The sequence below is a fragment of the Helianthus annuus genome, chromosome 7, assembly GCF_002127325.2.
Source record: "Helianthus annuus cultivar XRQ/B chromosome 7, HanXRQr2.0-SUNRISE, whole genome shotgun sequence".
Taxonomy (NCBI): domain Eukaryota; kingdom Viridiplantae; phylum Streptophyta; class Magnoliopsida; order Asterales; family Asteraceae; genus Helianthus; species Helianthus annuus.
Window position 1 is genome coordinate 138920165 of NC_035439.2, and position 10322 is coordinate 138930486.

At 32.7% G+C, this 10322-nt stretch overlaps 1 long non-coding RNA gene across 1 annotated transcript; it reads left to right on the forward strand.

Moving 5' to 3' along the window:
• The first annotated feature begins 231 nt into the window (after positions 1-231).
• LOC118480471 lies at positions 232-2225 on the forward strand. The gene is made up of 3 exons (XR_004862855.1): positions 232-362; positions 1170-1247; positions 1896-2225. It is a non-coding gene; the product is annotated as an uncharacterized LOC118480471 (long non-coding RNA).
• The last annotated feature ends 8097 nt before the right edge of the window (positions 2226-10322 follow it).

Consider the following 10322-nt stretch of genomic DNA (forward strand, 5'->3'; position numbering starts at 1 on the left):
ACGCCCAAAAAATCTAATATTTGATAAATAAAGGCATTTACTAGAATTATGTGTGAAATAACTTAACTAGGTTTGACTAACTAGGATTATTTAACTTGGTTTGTTTATCTATATTAGTCACGAGAAGGAAAGAAATAAATTATCAAAACTACAAGGGTTGATCTTGCACATTTTAAATAAAGTTTGGTTAAGTAGTAGAAGACCACAAACCTCAGATATAAGTCTGATGTTGGTGTCGATGCAAGCCAAGGAGCCAAGAAGGGTTCCTCATGGTGATGAAATGTTAAAGAATTGAAGCAAAATCCAGCCTTAATTCTCTTGCATGTGTAGAGATTCTACATCAATAAGCTATGAAACAAGTGGTAAGTTGTAATTTCAGATTTGATGATCTTGTATGGAGTGGGTTTATGTTTAATCCATGAAATTGTATGAAATTAATCATGAATATCTGTTAGAATCATCAAATAGGACTTGAATTATGAAGGATTTTAAGTAATTTGATGATTGAAGTTGAAACCCACCATTGATGGTGAAGGTAGCAACATGGGTGAATCACCCATGTTCAAATCATGTGCAAATTCGATTGATTATGTTGAATAAGATGAACTCTTGCAAGTTGGGTTGAATATGGTATGAAGTTAGTTTAATGTTTTGGTTGTGTTGATGCTTGAAAGTAAGAACTTGGAAGATTATGCATGAATTAGTTGTACATTACGCATTAAATGGTGTATGCACACCAAGTGTTTGATAAAATGTCTAAATGACAACAATACGTAAAAAAATGTACGCAAATTGTGGGTAAATAAGTATAGAAGGAGATAATGATATATTTCTTAGCAAACTAACATGAAAGGTGTGTTTTAGATAGAAATCATGTGGAAAAAGTTGATTGTTAGTATGATGTGGTAGGAGTGTGCTATAGGAGCTTGTACTCTATGTATAAAGATATGGCACTCCTAATGCATTTAGTTGATTGTGTAGTTGGGATCAAGGGGTGAAAGTGGTGTCATTGTATGATATGTGTATTTTTCTAGTAAGGATAATGTTGGGTTCAAGAATAGTGCTAAATTAGTTAATCTTGAATGATGTTGCTAGTTGTGAAATGAATGCAATATTAGAATTTACGTTTATACTAATGATGTGGTAACCATGATGACATGAAAGTATAGGATCATGTCAAGGTGGGGGAAAGCATAGAAGGCTAATGGAAAGGATATGAGGAAGCATGTACGAAACGGGCACTTGAGGTAAGTGAATTTCGTAACTCACTTCTTAGTATATAAATGAAATGTGTTTTATGAATGTTATGAGTCATGAAGGAAAGGTTGTGAAATGTAAATAAATGAGGTAAGGAATGTTGTAGTAGGTTGCTTATAGTTCATAAGTAACGAGAATGCTTGGTGAGATCAAACGGGTCAAAACATGGAAAGTATTATGATGAGATATAGTGGTTGGTTTGATTTACGGTAAAGTGATAGAAGGATATATAATATAAATGTTAGACGGGTAAGCCTTGGGAAACGAATAATGATCATGGAATCGTATGTGTGGGTTGTATATAGTTATGGGACTAAACTTGAATGGACAAGCGAGATTTGATATATTATTATATGTGTAAGGATAAAAATTATTTCGTTTAAGATAGGATTTTAGTCGGATAGTTATGCGCATGAATAAGTATGGCATTTATATGTGTTTGAGTGAATTGGTTTATGTGCAATGATGGATCGATGGATTTGTGGTAGATATATGTAGTATGAATTCTTATGTGTGTTGTAGTCAAATGAAAGACACTAATGGTAGGTAGTTCCGTGAAAACATTATGTCTTCAATATGTTAAGAATTCTGGATCGCTAACCGTGTTATTATTATTGAGAATGAAATGAAAAGTGCAGGTACGCTAACATAGAGAAAGAGTGTTGATGTCTGGATGTAATGCATGAATGAGGAAGGATAATAGAATGAAACATCTTATGTCGTCTGAAGCACGATATGTTCCTTTAGTTTCGTGTTTATAGTATATGTAAGATGTCACCATATACTAATGTTTGAATTGTTTATGATGACCGCAAGTCACTTAAACCATTGTTATTATCGAAGGATAAACGGTGGAGATCGAGCTAAAGAGCTTGGACTATACGGAAAGAGGTTATCACCTTGACATATTTGAATGATTTAATCACTATGTCAATTACGTATGAATGATGTAACTTCTTTTAAAGAAGTCATTTTAATGGTTTACAATTGTGTAATTCATTTGTGAAGAAAGAATTTTTATGGTTCGAAATTCTGCTGCGTCTTAATGGTTTAAACTTCTCGGGGTGTTACATTAAACAAAGAATTACAACTCAGCCTAGCGACCTTTAAGATAAATGGTAAGTACCTTTAAGACTTTAAGATAAAAAAGAATTCTCAACTTTGATTTATATATAAAGTAGTAACAAAATTTACTTAAAATTTATAAATAATTATAAAAACTTACTAATAGCACGTTCTTTACATTTTTTTTAACTCAATACGCAAATATGTATAAATTTTTTGAACAATAAAATTGGTAGGGCCAGAGGATTTTTAGGCAAAATAATTAGCGGAAGCGGACCAATATAATTTTAAATTTTTCAGACGACAAATCAGAAATAAACATTTTTTTTAATTTTGTTTATAGAATTGATCATACCCACCTTCTAGTAAGGCTTACCTTTTCATTTTTTCTACACGGGCACAATATATGTGAATATGTGATGTGCGTTAATGCCAAACAACAATAGTCATCTTTGTCAAAATCTACCGGCTTCAAACATCTAGAATCACACAACACGTATATAACCTAAGACTCCACAACCACTATATAATATATATATCTTGAATAAATAACATAACGTTTTCACTTTTCAGCCCCTTCATTATCCTACAAAAAAAACCATGCAGAAATATTCTAAGGATGAACCAAAGAAGACGGTGTCGTTTGGCAAGGTTCGAGTTCACGGTGAGATGGTTGCAACTGAAGAGCGTTCCAAAGAGAAGCAAGGCTCGATGGTGGTTGCGGAAAGAAGTAGATTGGAATCTCCGACGAAGTCTACCTGCCAAGTGTTTATGTTTGGGTTTGGAACCGGAAAGTTTCCTACAAAGATGGAGTTGAGTGACATAAAACAAAGGCAATTGCGACGACAGGCTACAGACACCGTGCCCGATGGTGGTGAGGATGAAAGTGACCGCCGGAGAGGTGGGAAGAAGGGGTGGTGGTTGTTGATTGATGTTTTTAGATGTGGTGGTGGATATGAAGAAGAGGTGGCTGTGAAAGACTTACAAGTGTCGTTTCCGACGCTCAAAAAATTTGACTAAGTATGATCAAGTTATTTTTTTAACGGCAAACTAACTTACTTCTAGAATACTTCAATGCCTGCACTTTACAGGATTAGAGTCCTTCATATCTTCGATAGATGAGAGACACCTTACCAGTTAGTCAGTTACCACCACAGGATATCCTCGTTGGGGACTAGCTTCGGTTTCATAACGCTTATTGATAATGAAACATTTATTGAAATTATATGTTACATATTTTAAACGTTACAATTTCCTTGAATAAAAGTAATAATGCTCTTTTAGGCTTTTTCATCCTACAATGTATAAAGAAAGTATTGGTAAAATTGTCTTTTTTCATTATTTTTATTGTATATTCCCCTTAATAAGTATTAAGCTGTCATAATTCAGTTTTGTTGTTGCTATCAATATGAATGTAGATATATTAATTTTTTTTTTTTTTTAATGAATGGCAACGCTTACACCCTCTAAATTACACCAAATAAATTTTGAACTACTCCTTGCTTGGAATTAACCTAAGACCTTCTTTCTAAGAGGCATAAGCCTCTACCAAGTGGGCTAGCCCCACATTGGCATTATTTTCTATTTGTATTTAAGTTTCCCTTCGTTTCATTTTCAAACATCCGCACTCAAATCTCCATGGCAATTAATGTCACAAAACGAGACAATAAACATCTTATTAATCTGTTTCTTTGATTGGTACATATTCCTAAAAAATACTTAAATATACAAATAATTATGTCACTATCTATAAGTCTTGCATACAAAGACCCTCTCTCTCTATATATATAGTGTTTAAATAAACGAGTAGTTAAACCAATAGGTTGATCTTATAAGAACCAGTTAGCTTGAATCTGACTCAAAACGGTTATACTAAATCAAACCTACAAATTTTAATCTAGAGTTTCATGTCACGTCAGAAATTTACGCTGATATAAAGAAGAAATCTATGATTTCCTATCATATTTTGATATAAGTATTTTTTTTGTTATGTCACACAAATATATAGGATTGCATAATAATAAAAAAGATGGTAAGATGTATAGGTTTGTGAGGTTTTCATATTACCATTATCAAAGTTATTACCATTATCAAAGTTATGCAAAATCCTAATCTATACTATATAGAAACTTCTAAAGGGACACGTGTCATTCATTTGAGCGCTCTCTTCTATTTAATTTTAAATATTTATTTTTTATAATTTATAATTAAAAGTAGTCATTATATCACATAAGTAGTTATTAATATTAATTAAAGTATTAGTTTCGTAGATTTTGAAACAACCCATAACAATCTTATAGATAATTTTTTTTGAATTAATAATTATGTTTGTTGATAAACATTCGAGGTAATTAAAAGAAATATATATATCATTAGTTCCTTTTTGTAAATAAGAAACTATATTCTATAAAAAAAAGCGGTTCAGTTTTTGAAACAAAATTACGTAAGATTCAAAAATAAAAAGTATAATTTAAATTTAAGAATCTTTCTTATATGTTTACATTTAAGTTAGTATATTTAACCTTTTAATTAAAAATGTTCACATAAACCTAACGTTCTAATCTCTTTTATGTTTCTCCAAAGTTTTTTTAAGACATTTTCTTTTATATTACTTTGGAGATTATGTAATTTATATATTAAATTTTGTTATTGTTGTATGCAATAAATAAATCATCTCAATTATAAATAAACATGTTGATGTTTTTATTATAAATACTTAATATTCAAGAATAAAATTAATAATTTCTAAAAGTATGGGTTAAACGCTTGAACAACTTATACTTAAACATAAAAATAAATGGTTTTTTCGGTTACTGCTCGGTTATTTCGGTTTTCTGCTCAGCCCTAACCATTTGGTTGGAGAATACACCACTTTATCACCAGGCTATCCCCTTAAGGACATATCTCATTTACTATTTTCATACTTTTTTCTCCCTATTGTACAATTATTGCCGCTTATTAAAAGCTACCTAATTCAATATTTTATTGATCCAACCACGTATAATACATATGCTTTAACCTAATAATAAATAAACAAAACAAAGTACAATGTTATAAATAATAAACAGTGCATCAACATTCATTTTTTAAGACACATTTTGATGACTGTATGAGTTAATCGATTAAATTACATTTTATTCAACTTGTGTTATACACAGTTTTATTCAATCATTATAATACACCGTTTTATTCAACCAGTGCAACACACAAGTCCTTTTTAAGAAATAATTTTTTATCACTTCATATATAAAACTATATTTATTTAACCCGTGTAACACACGGGGTTCTAACCTAGTTAACCTATATAGCTAATTAAGTTAAGTATAATATCATATCCATAGACATGTGGTCAATATTATAAATTTTTTTTTATTATAAAAGTAAGGGTGGAGATATAATAGGAAGTTTATTTGGTTAGGAAGGCTAGTAAGTGATCTTGACTATCCATTAAGTTAATCAAGGGCTAAGATTAAATCAGGGAAATTGAAAGGAAGAAAAGAGGCGCGTGAGTTTGTTCAAGGGCATTCTAGTCAATCCAAGTCAATAGTTTCTCTCTCCTCCAATTCACCCCCATTTTTTAAACGTTAATAACTCCTTCATACGACATTATTTTTTTATAAAAATTGAACCAAAAAAACGAGGGTTTTTTTATCTTTAAAACGAGTATACTATTGCTATATTTAAAAAAAAATTTAAACCCAGTTGTGTAAAACGCAATAGAAAAACCACCAGTTACGTAAAACGCAATGAAAAAAAAACCTAAAAAATGACATTTTTCTAAAACGCAATGCACCAAAAACACAAAGAAATGACTTATTTGTAAAACGCAATGGCCAGAAAACACAAAGAAATGTCTTATTTCTAAAACGCAATTGACTGAAAACACATAAAAAAGTGTTTTACCTAAAACACAATGCACAAAAAACACAAAGAAATGTCTTATTTGTAAAACGCAATGGCCAGAAAACACTTAAAAATGTCTAATTTCTAAAACGCAATGACCTAAAAAAACAAAAGAAAGTGTTCTCTGTAAAACGCAATGGACCGAAAACACCTAAAAATGTGTTTTACCTAAAACGCAATGACTAAAAACACTTCAAAAATGTGTTTTACCTAAAACGCAATGACTAAAGATACATAAAAATGTGTTTTTTCTAAAACGCAATAGCCAGAAAACACATAAAACTCTCTTATTTCTAAAACGCAATGGACACATAAAACTGTTTGTGAACTGTTTGTGAATTGTTTGTGAACTGTCTGTGAACTGTCTGAATTGTCTACGAATTACTGTCTTCGAAATGAGCCAATTTCTTGGAAATTAATTTTTCTGATGCGTTTTTAGTACAGCAATTTAATCGATAGGGGCTACCCCTTGGACCCCGCCAGGGGTTGCCGCCCCCAGACCCCCGCCAAGATCATAAAACGCAATGAATAAATAAAAACCCAGATCGTGAAAATGAAATTAAAGAATTTCTTACATGGATCGAAGCCGGTTTCTTCATCAATTGACGAAATTTGAATGATAGAAACACTTATCAGCGATTGAATCGAACAAATCGAGTGATTATCTTCAAAATCACCAGAAAAAACGAGATTTTGAATGAAATCAAACTGGGTTTTCTTCGAAAAAAGCTGAAGAACACGTTGATCGGGTGGTTGAATCATTGATTGATGACGAAAATCACACTATCATATAGTGATTATTGAGATAGTAAGTGAAGAAAAGGTTGGAGATGGTGGGTTTTGAAGTAACTGGGGAGAAGAAGGAAGAAGAAATGATGAGATTGACTAAAATACCCTTTCTCTTTATTTTAAAATTTGCCACATGTCATAATCCTATGGCTTCCTATCATTCCTAGCCAAAATTAACTTTCTATTTAATCTTTTCCTATAAAAATAAAAACAAAGATATTGATTTATTTGAATTCAACTAAATTGCAATATGATTAATAAGGGCATGTGTAGTCATAAAGCCCTTTTAGGGGCGTTATGTGACATGTGGCATGCCACGTCAGCAAGGGGCTTTATGGGGCGTTATGCAATTTAAGGCCGTAGTCATAAAGCCCCTTTGTCATCATTACTCAATTAATTTAATTTTCATTTTTTTAAATAATTTATAAGTTTTATAAAATTAAAAAACATTCCATTAAATAAAAAAACACTACATTAAAATTAAAAAAAAAAGTTACAAAAAAAAAAATTACACCTAAAAAATAAATTTATTCTTCGGTTTCATTTTCGTTCTCTCCTTCTTCCTCTTCGTTTTCTCCAGCATCCAAACCTACGTCTTCAAAGTTCTCGTCTTCGAATTCCTCAACCACTTCTTCCTCGGAATCTTCGTCGTGATCACTGTTGAATCGAATTGGGCGAATCGCCCAAGCATGCTCAACCAAATCCGCCTTCAACGTGTTATGTATTTCTCTAGATCGCAATAGTTGAGCATTTGCGAGTCTCTCTTCCATTGTCGCTTGGGTTCCTTCGACCAAATCTTCGGGAATATAGTTTTGGCATATCGCTCTTCCATCATCCTCAATGATCATATTATGCAAAATGATGCAAGCATACATGGCCATTCGTATTCTATCCTTATGCCACAGGCGACAAGGATTTCTAACAAAATGCCATCGTTGCTGTAGAACCCCAAAACACCTCTCGATATCCTTTCTCGAAGACTCTTGTAATTTTTTAAAATACTTTCTTTTTTCATCGAAAGTTTCAGAAAACGTTTTAACAATAATCGAATACTCAGGGTAGATACCATCGGCCAAGTAGTAGCCATGCTCGTAATCGTTCCCGTTTGCATGAAAACCGGCCTTTGGTATAGTTCCAGAAATGTAGCCCTCTATTAATGGTGAAGCCTCTAACGTATTAATATCGTTAAAACACCCGGCTACACCAAAGAAGGCCGACCAAACCCAAAGGTCGTATGACGCAACACCTTGTAATACCAATGTTGGCCCTTTTTGATCACCCCGTGTGTGTTGACCTCGCCATGCGGTTGGACAATTATACCAACGCCATTGACGACAATCCAAGCTACCAATCATGCCGGGTATTCCATGCTTTTCTAGATGCACCTCATATATTTTTTGAAGGTCGTTCCAAGTGGGGTTTCTCAAATAACGTTTTCCATATAACTGGCATATTCCTAAAATATAATTTAATATTCAAAAGTTTTACTAATAAGCTACTAAAAAATAAATATATAAAAGTAAATAAATAAAAGACAATAAAAATTACCATAGCAAAAATGTTCCAAGCAATCTCGGGTTGTTTTCTCCGCCATCTTCAAATACTCGTCGTTGATGTCGTACGTGTTTCCATATGATAATACGCGTAAGGCGGATGTGACCTTTTGAATTGAGGTGAAGCCTAGATATCCTCGTGCGTCCATTCTTTGCTTAAAGAAATCATACCTATTTTCCAAGTCATTATTAACGCGCAAAAATAACCTTTGGCTCATCCGAAAACGTCGTCTAAAAACATTCGGTCCGTGAACCGGTGTCGCATCAAAATAGTCTTTCATCAAACGCTCGTTCGCGGCTTCACGATCTCGCAAGATATAGGTGCGTCGCAAGATGGGTCGTGGAGGGGGAGTAGGCCGAATGTGCTCAAATGCTTGTAGCACAAAAGTACATGCACTCGTAACCGCTTCTTCCTCGGCCGCGTCTTCGTCAGGCGAAAAAAATTTTCGGTGAATTTCGGTGAAAGAGTCTTCCGACGGGGAACCCATTTTTTTTAATAAGGTGAGACTAGCTTTTTTAAAAATATATAGAGAATGAGAATGAGAATGTATTGAGTTGTAAAAAAAAATGGAAGAATAGGAGGGTATTTATAGTGTGAAAACTTTAAAAAATTGATTTTTTTTTTTTACATATGACCGTTGTTAAACGGTCAAAAAATACAAATCACCAACACATGGTGCCGCTATAATTTTCACGCCGTTTCTTTTTTTTTTTGGGCATAGCGCCCATCGTTTTGGTGTTGATGGCGCCATGTAGGCGCTATGGCTCATCTTCGCGCCCCAGTACGTATTACCTAAGCACGGAGTCACGGACGCAATGAACTCAAAAACATGAGATAAGAGACAAACAATCTCCTTTAAATTCAGGTTTAATCAATTATTTATGATACTTATAACTTCACTTGTAGCCCAAGATCAAAGCCCACAACTAATTTAGCAATACATTTTCTTTTTGAATGTAGCCCACCAACAAAACCAAATCCAATGGTTACGGTATAAACCAAAAACAAATACTAAAGTAAAAGCAAAAGTAAAAGCAACATATACTAAAACAATCCTATCCCAAAAACCGTGAAAACATATCCTAGCACTTACAAAAGTAAAAGCAACATATACTAAAACAATACATACGTAAAAGTAGCACTTATATTAGCACATGTAAATTAAACAAGATAATTGATTTTAGCATATATGTGTATTATATTAGTACTTTTCTTTGTGGAGAATTATATCAGCAACACCAACACAGAAAACAAAAGGAGGATCCAAAAAAAGAATTAATTGCTCGTTATCATAATTATAAGGAATTCAATATAATTGATACTATTTAGGTTATTATTTTACCCCTTTTCTATATTTGGTCGGATGTCACATGACACTTTTATTTTTAATGGTTCTTATATTTTTAGACGAAACGTGGTTTGTATTTGATCCTACTCTCATATTGGCATACTCCCACGTGTTCAACAATGTTTTCTTGTTGATGTCTTTGTTTAATCGCGTTTTGTTTTAACTCGTATTAAAACATCAATGTGAAACAAATGGAATGTTTTAGCAGGGTCGGCCATGAGAATTCATGTACCCTGTTCAAGATCGAAATAAAATGCCCTTAGGCCTTAACGAAATTCGGTATTGGGCTCATTAAAGGTTTAAACCTAATGGCAATTGACTAATAACTAATCTAAACCATAAAAATAGTTTTGTAAGTGGGCCAATGTTGGTGTTTATATGAGTATATCCTATTAATTTTTTTATT